Source organism: Sebastes umbrosus, chromosome 23 (genome assembly GCF_015220745.1).
Source record: "Sebastes umbrosus isolate fSebUmb1 chromosome 23, fSebUmb1.pri, whole genome shotgun sequence".
Lineage (NCBI taxonomy): Eukaryota > Metazoa > Chordata > Actinopteri > Perciformes > Sebastidae > Sebastes > Sebastes umbrosus.
This window is the reverse complement of record NC_051291.1, coordinates 19,917,908-19,926,798: the sequence shown is the minus strand read 5'-3', so window position 1 is coordinate 19,926,798 and position 8,891 is coordinate 19,917,908.

Genomic DNA, 8,891 nt, shown 5'->3' with positions numbered 1-8,891 from the left:
ACCAAGAGATAATATTAATCAGATTGGTTCCAAAATGAGATCTAAATCATGTGAACAGAAGAGAGACCCTCTTTTAGAGAATGATTGAGGGTAGTTTTGTGGAAATGAACCTTTTAATTTAAATTCCCTCCCGCTGCCAACAAAGCGTTTTGAGAGACTGCAGTGATTTGGAGTGTAAAAGAATAGAATAGTTTTCATGCTTTGGCTCTTATAAGATTGGCCTGATCCTCATGCCCACTCATACTGTGTTTAACTGTCAGATATACCCGGCACTGTAAGGAATGAGAAGCAGCTTTAGCCACTAAGTTGGACCATCTGGCTGCTGAAACCTCAATCTACAGCTCCTTCAGTGGACAACTCACAGATAATGTCAGCGGAGGCAGAACCCTTGTGTGTGTGTGTATGCCTCTGCCTCTGCCTCTTTCTCACTCCCTCTCTCTTTCTGTCCAAATAATCCTCCTAAACCGCAATTTCCAAAGCCAAGATAGCACTTAAGCAGCGTGCACTCACTGTCCTGGCGCTCGCGCTGTGATATCTGTTTCTTTTCATAATTTTGCGCGCACGACGACGACGACGAGGCGAACTTGTGAAGTTTGGGGCCGAGCAGGAATTCTTGTTACTGCCGAAACGAGACGTCAGATCGGTGATAAAACCGGCTGTAAAACTAACTTGTTTTTGTATTTAATGGAGCAGATGTCAAAGGGGGTTTCGATAGCATCATCCACACTGTGAGGATGAGTGACAGGGCTGGAGACAGGCAGGGAGAAAGTGGAGCAGTGACGCAGAGAGGCCTCAAGCTGGAAGCAGGCCTGAAAAATCCAGATTAATAATGGTGTCTTATGACTCCGTGGGCTTTTGGGGCCTATCTTGTCCACGAGCCCAGAATCCCTAGGGTGGTCGTCGAGGAAACGGTGTTGTTGATCATAATAGTAAACATCTGATAATTCATCACATTTTTCTGCAGAATAGTAGGGGTCATAGGTGAACGTGTTAGACATAACAATCCCATCCAGTTTAAATGGAGAGGAAGGTACTCCACACAAGCAGTGGATTTGGGGAAAAACAATATCAGCACAGTAATGTGATATTTCGTGTGTCAAAACACAGACACCAAAACTACTACAAATACTTTAGAAAACCCGTTGATATGGACGTTTTTATTGGACTTTAAAGGTCCCATATTGTAAAAAGTGAGATTTTTGTGTCTTTTATATTACAAAGCAGGTTTAAGTGCTATATAAATACTGTTAAACTATCAAAACGCTCAATATACGGAGAAACACACACAGCCCGTATTCAGAAATTGTGCGTTTGAAACAAGCCGTTAGGATTCTCTGTCCATTTGTGATGTCACAAATATACAATATTTATATCATTTGCCAGTTTTAAACGTAAACATTCTAAATGGGTCCCAGTTTATTTTCTGTTGCAGTGGATGTGAATGACATCAGCTGACAGGAAGTAAACATGGAACTAAACTGTTGCCTAGCAACGCAATTCCGTTGCAATTCCATTGAAATGCACTAAAACGGAGCGTTTCAGACAGAAAGGTAAGCAGACAGTATGAGGAAAATAAAGTTTTTTTTTTAACATTACAGCAGGTAAACAACAAGTACGAACCTCAAAATGAGCATGATATGGGACCTTTAATATTTGTAATCCACAGAAGACAATCCTCAAATATGTACCACAAATATTTTACTATTCACAAACATGTATTTTTGTATTTGTGTAAATTCACATCCCAAAAAATACAGGGTGATTTGCAAATATGCATACTCTGTCATAATAATAATAATAATAATAATAATAATAATAAGAATGAATCATAATTGAACCTAGTTGAGAATATATGGAGCACAGAGTTAGTTTAGACGGAGCACACTGGCATCAGCTGCTTCACAATCACTGACTCATTCACAGATGATGTCAGTGACTAAACTGTACTGTAGTAGAGCAGTTGTCCACACAGTTCGTCTGCATGAGACGTTAATGTCCTTTTAAAAAGTGTTCACATGGTTTACTTGAAATTCTGCTCTGAGAAAAACGCAGAAAGTAAGAAAAAGGTATAACAAATTATTACAAAGTGTTTTGGAGACATAATCCGTAGTCACATATACAGCATATTCTAATGCTACTCAGCATATCACCAACAGTAGAAATAGTATCATATTGTAGACTAGAAAGAGTACAGTAGGTAACTAATGTCACTGAAAGCCAGTTTAGTTTTCAGACAGTAGTCAAAAATGACTAATAACTACGTTGTCGTCATCACTGTGACCAAGACCATCTGAGAAAACACCCGGGGGGGGCAGCTCACTGTTAGTCTCGTGAGGCCAGACCCGACCGTCTCCACAACGCTGTGTCAGCACTACATGTGACATGCAAAACTACACCACATTTACAAAGGCAGCCGATGGCTGACAAATGCAAACCAACAGGATGTGGTGTTACAACTGACTGTAAAGAAGAGCTTTAAATCTTCAACAGACATTGTCAGCATTAGACATATCTCAACTTCCTTAAAGGAACAGTGCGTAACATTTCGTGGGATCTACTAACAGAAATGGAATATAATATTAATAAGTATGTTTTCTTTAGTGTATAATCACCTGAAACTAAGAATTGTGATTTTGTTAGCTTAGAATGAGCCATTTATATCTACATAGGAGCAGGTCCTCTTCATGGAGTCTGCCATGTTTCTACAGTAGCCCAGAACGGACAAACCAAACACTGGCTCTAGTGAGAGCCTGTCACATTTTTTTGTTACCTGAAGGCCACCGTAGTTCTCCGACACGCTTGTGAAACTGCGGTAACGTGAGCCGCAGAGTGCAAAACCATGGTACCACCAGCTGCCGTCTGAATTTTGTTGCTTATAGGCGAGGTTAAGGACCGGCGTGAGCTCGGTTTTGCACTCGGTAACTGCGGTATCATGAGCCACGTCACGATACCCCTGAGGGGCATTCAGTCAGTTGCAATCTGCAACCTCACTGCTAGATGCCACTAAATCCTGCACACTGGACCTTTAAGTGAAATAATCCATGGCTTATTTTTTCACAGATAAATTCAAGATTGTCTCTAAATACTAAAATAACTCCCCTCCTGTTGAGGTCAGTTAAGACCTCTTTGGTCCTAGACACATCAAATTGTACAATGTATCTAAAATATAGTCATAATATTGTGTCTTAAAGCCTCTGCTAATTCATGTACTTACTATGTATGCAACTTTAATGATATTTTTAAGTTCCATAAGGCTCCATTGTTGTCCAAAGACTATTAAAAATTCATCAATGAGCCACATGGGTGGCATGTTCCTTTATTACGATGAACATGGGCACTGCTGTCAATCCTACCAGCCTGGTGCTGCTGTAAACACTCACCAGTTCATATTAACCCACAGCAGAAAGTAGACCCCAACAAATGCACTATTTACTCCATTTTTAAGTAAGGTTTGCTAAAATCTTCAGTGCCCAGCTGTTTTAGGAAATGACTTTACCTTTTTAAAACACAAAAAAATCAATATCGTTATTAGGGCTGTCAATCGATTTTAATATTTAATCGCGATTAATCACAAATTAATTGTACATTTATTTATCTGTTCAAAATGTACCTTAAAGGGAGATTTTTAAACTATTTAATCCTCTTATCAACATGGGAGTGGGCAAATATGCTGCTTTATGCAAATGTATGTATATATTTATTATTGGAAATAAATTAACAACACAAAACAATGACAAATATTGTCCAGAAACCCTCACAGGTACTGCATTTAGTATAAAAAATATGCTCAAATCATAACATGGCAAACTGCAGCCCAACAGACAACAACAGCTGTCAGTGTGTCAGTGTGCTGACTTGACTATGACTTGCCCCAAACTGCATGTGATTATCATAAAGTGGGCATGTCTGTAAAGGGGAGACTCGTGGGTACCCATAGAACCCATTTACATTCACATATCTGGAGGTCAGAGGTCAAGGGACCCTTTTGAAAATGGACATGACAGTTTTTCCTCACCAAAATTTAGCGTAAGTTTGGAGCGTTATTTAGCCTCCTTTGCGACAAGCTAGTATGACATGGTTGGTACCAATGAATCCTTAGGTTCTCTAGTTTCAATATATATATATATATATATATATATCCTGATGGGCTTGGGGCTGAGTGCCACAGACAGAATTGAGACTGTTGCCAATAAGGAAATATAGAATAACAGCAGCATTATTCTTTATATACGGCATTTGAGTTTTAATGAGATGGGAAAAGCCGTTCATCAAAGGCCTCTGGTCTGATACATCGTGTGTGACACCCTGATGGGTTTAATTTGTTTAGGTCAGACAAGTGCATATGGGCAATTTTGGCACACAATCTACATGCAACTCGAGTGGCTTTCAAGCCTTACCGCAATGTCAGAGGCATTATTTAGACTGTAATGTGGCAAGACAAACACATGGTGCTTATATGTGTAATGGGGTAAAACACATGCTGGAATGCAGCAGAAATGGGAGTGTGGTCGGTGGAAATGAATATCACCCCCTGCGCTGCGGGGGGATTATGGAGTGTGACAGATAAAAAACAAAACTTCCCCCGGGGGTGAACAGGCAAGAGAGTATTTATGACACAACTAAAAGAAACTACTTTGTAATCAAATCTAATTTAAACCGTTTCGAGCGTTCATGGGACCCGACAAAAGCTGACAGCGGGGAAATTGTTTCCATGTTGAGGAACAACAATTCCACTTTTGAGCAATTATTGTCTTTGAAGCATCTTGAACCTTCTTGAGAGCAGATGAACAATGCCACGAGGCACATAAACGTCTTCGGGAATTATTCCTTTTTTTTCTTCAGGATTTATGTTTTTGGTGTGGAAATGCAGATTTTGGATGTTGTAAACATGTTGCAGATGTTGAGGGAAATGGCTACACGGCATCACCAGAAATGGAATACGATGAGCAACTAACAAAGCCAGGAAGGAACAAATTACAAAACCTTCTGTCCTCATTATGATTCATCTACAGCACATTCAGACAAGCAGGTTAAATCTGTATGTTATTTACATTTTTCATGATTATCTAAAGGGAGTTATGAATGCACACGTGCAATCTAAACCCCAAAAACATCTAGATTATGCAGTACAAGCTCCTAACAAATGAAATGATCACCTGTAGTGATTAATAGGAATGAAACAATGCAGACTGCTAGCTTTAAATGTAATATGCATGCGGTGTTTTGCTATTTTTTCCACTTTTTTCAACCCTTTTACATCTCACTCTTTGTTGTCAAACTGTCTTTACTCAGTTTAACCTGCAGAGGGAGACAAAGCACAAGAGAAGGCTTCAGTTCAGCTCAGTCTTCTCTGGTTTTGCACCAGCGTTTTGTCTTTCATGGCATTAGAAGAGGAGCTTTTATACACTTTACCACAACACACACTATAGCATTACATTATCAATTCACTAATAAAGGTTTAATCATCATATTGCATTATCATTTTGTATTAAATGAATAATGCATCTTCAGTGAGACGTGTAAAACCGGAGAAAATTCCTCTTTCTGATTTCTTCATTTATTTCTGATTGTGTATAAATGTTTCGTGTTGATGGTGTTGAGGTGACTTTGACATTACCGCCCCGCGTCTCAGCAATTCAGTGGCACAAAGTGTATGAAGTGAGTAATGTTGAGATCCTCAAGGGGGCTCTTTACTCCTGTGTTTCAAAGTACAGGAGGCGAAGCTGTACAGCAACCTCTGTAGTTCCCCCACCACCAGCCAGTCAGAGGTTCCACCATCTTGGTTCCTAACGTCGAAGAATTCAAAATTTAACCGTCACGTTTGTTCATATAATCACGGGACACGTACATATTTTTTTTTTTAAATGTCTACGCTTTTAATGAGCTTGAAATCAAAGATAATTGTATATAATTCAAGGGTTTTTACAGGGTAGTACTGTATGTACAGTTGTCATTTTGCAACATGCTGATTCTTAAAAAATAATGCTAATATTAGTAAGAATTACTTAAGTAATAATTCAGTCATGCTTGCAAAAAATAAATTCAAATTTTGCATAATTTTTTTAAGTTTTGGTTGAAGAGTGTGTAATCCTGGGATCAAATCCCATCAGCTGCTTGTGAACATCCAACATCCTCCTGCTTTCTCCTGCAAATTACTACAATTTTCTTAGTCGTGGTTATTTTTTTATTTTAATATGCTTTTTATTTTTGCAAACTTGCAATCGTACGCCAAGAAAAAATGTGTTGGAAACAGGTCAGGATCTGCTATTTCCCTCCCTTTGAATCCTTCTAGATGAAGAGAAAATATGTTCTGAAGGAAACTTGTACTATAATTTGTATTTGTTCGTTTACATCGCAGAGGATAGTTGTTCCACTGCAGCTGGTTTGATCCGGCGCGACTCGATTTTGATCTGTTAGTAATTTGCATGTGAAGAATTATTGCGCTGGGGCTCTGGGAATCAAACATGTGTTACACTTCTGTAAGTTCCTATTCCCTTTGAAAATACTCGGCCCTTAATGGGTCGGGCCTCGCTGTCGGAACACACTAAACATCGCTCCCACTCTCTTTCTCTTCCTCTCTCGCACTCACGCACAAATTGATATAACCACAAGCTCTTAACTCTTTTAGCGGGCTCTAATAGCTTGAATCAGAGAAAGCCGAGGTGAAAAAACAACAACTTTCGTTAAGAGTCGCGTCGTGTCAGCGCTGACCTTGCTTATTGAGTTTGCTCACAATCTCACGGGTCAAGGCTGGGGTCAGGCCCACGGATCATTTAGTTTAATGGCTGTTTCCTGCCTGCTCAAACGTATGCGCCACATTGTAGGAAACGGCAAGATGCAACCACGTTACGGGACGTAATGCAGCAGGGAAAAAGGGTAGAATGAAAGAAAGAGAAAGTATAGAGAGAGGGGAGAAAGGGAGAGGAGGACAGAAAGACAGGGAGAGAAAGATCAAGAGCAAGAAACCGAGAGCCAGAAGGAAAGAAAGACGTGGTGACAAAGACAGAGGCAGAGAGCTCTACTAATTTTGTGGCCTGTCTGTGTCACCAGCACCCTGTTGGGACGACAGATGTGCAGATGATGTCATGTAGAAAGGGGATAGGGCGGGAGGGTGGAGCGATCGGAGCGCGGGAGGACAGTGGACAGGCGGAGCCTCCATCTGAGAGAGAGGGAAGTGGGGAGAGAGAGAGAGGGAGAGAGAGGGAGCACAGGACTGTGGCAATTCTTCATAGCTCTGCAGTCACGCAATTAGGCCTATTCAGTTTTCCTAAGATGTGACCCAGGATAGTTTAGAAAAGTGCAAGTGCTTTCCAAAAAAGAGCTCCTTGTTAGCTGAAAGTGTTTGCATGAATGCGAACCATACCGGTCGAGAAAAAACATTTGCCGTGCCGTCGTCGTTTTGCAACGAATGTGCTGAACTGGTGGTTTTCTAGTTGCAGGACGTCTCTCACAAAGCGCAGCCTCTCCAAACCACACAGGCCATCGGAGCTATAATTTACTTAGTGCAGTCATTGCTGAAGTTTACCCTCCCATCCCCTGACCGGCCACAGCATAAGAACCCAATTGTTCTCGCGGTCTGCAGTGACAATGGCTGTTTGTGGTCATCCGGAGGAAAAAGAAAGTGAGAAAGAGAAAAAGGGGATTGAAGAGAGAGGGAGAAAGCGGAGCCATGCGATCCAGTAATTTGTACCGTTCACTGCTAAAGATACAGTCAGGGTCGAGCTCAGAGTGGGGGGTCAGGGTGACCGCTGGGATCGCCTCAAGGACACCATTTTCCCAACGCCGTCCTGTGCTTTAACCCGTCCAGCCCTCGAGCAGTTCCAACTTTAGCTTCGCTTGCATTTCGAGCTTTCCCAGCCTCCTCTCTGCCCCCCACCTGCGCCCTTTCAGGCCAATTGTGCTGGCATAGGCAGAGGGAGAAATTGAATGAATTAGGCAGTCGGATGTTGCCTAATGGCCGTGCTGCACAAATGCAGCCATTCCTGGCATTGTTGTGTGTTTGAGTGAGACTGAGAGGGATTGTGCTTTTGGGTCCAGCGCAGGAAAAGCAGCTAATAAGTGAGGCAACCTGTGGGAATCAACCCAAACCATAAGAGGACTGAGGCACTTTTTTCCCCCTCTTCTGTGTTTGTGTTAACTTTTGTGGAGCTTGTTTTTTATTGTAATGTGTAATGAAAGAGTACCAGTCACTGATTCATTGATTTGCTCGTGGTTGAGCAGGTGGAAGCTGAAGCAACCCAAAAACAATGAATAATGTGAAAAATGTAGCACCTCCTTGTTTTAAAATAACCACTAGGAGAAAAAATGTCATCACTTCATAAAATCCAGCATAACCTCCTGAAGCGTGGCCCCGGCCCGTATCACCGGCCGCACACACATAATGTGAACACAATGCAGCTTTTCAAGCAGATAAGACACCGATAAGTGCGCAGGCCTAGAGTTACAGATGGCAGCTGCAGCCCACTGTTGTCCCTCTCTCTCTCTCACGGGGGAAAATGCTTCTGACCTGAGCTTGAGGATACCCTCGGCCCTCTGGGTAATCATTGACCCGTTACCTGTGGCAACCGAGCCACAACATACTGTACAGCCGCGGGACTGCTGATAATGATGCGATAACGCAGGTGCACGGACACATTCAGGCATGCGTGTGTGCTCGCACAAAAGATGAAATTAGATATAAGTTTACAGTGAACACGTGCTGTTCTCAGTGGGCACCCGGGAGAAGCTATTATCCTTCACTCATTTTCATTATTTCACTAAGCGGGGCGTTACTGTAAAAACATGCATGCTCAGCCAAGTGATGCTAAGAAAACTTTAATAAAAAATATTGAGTGCACACCCGTCACAAAGGAGCAAAAGAAGCTATTAGGGATGCAACTATCTGACCTTTT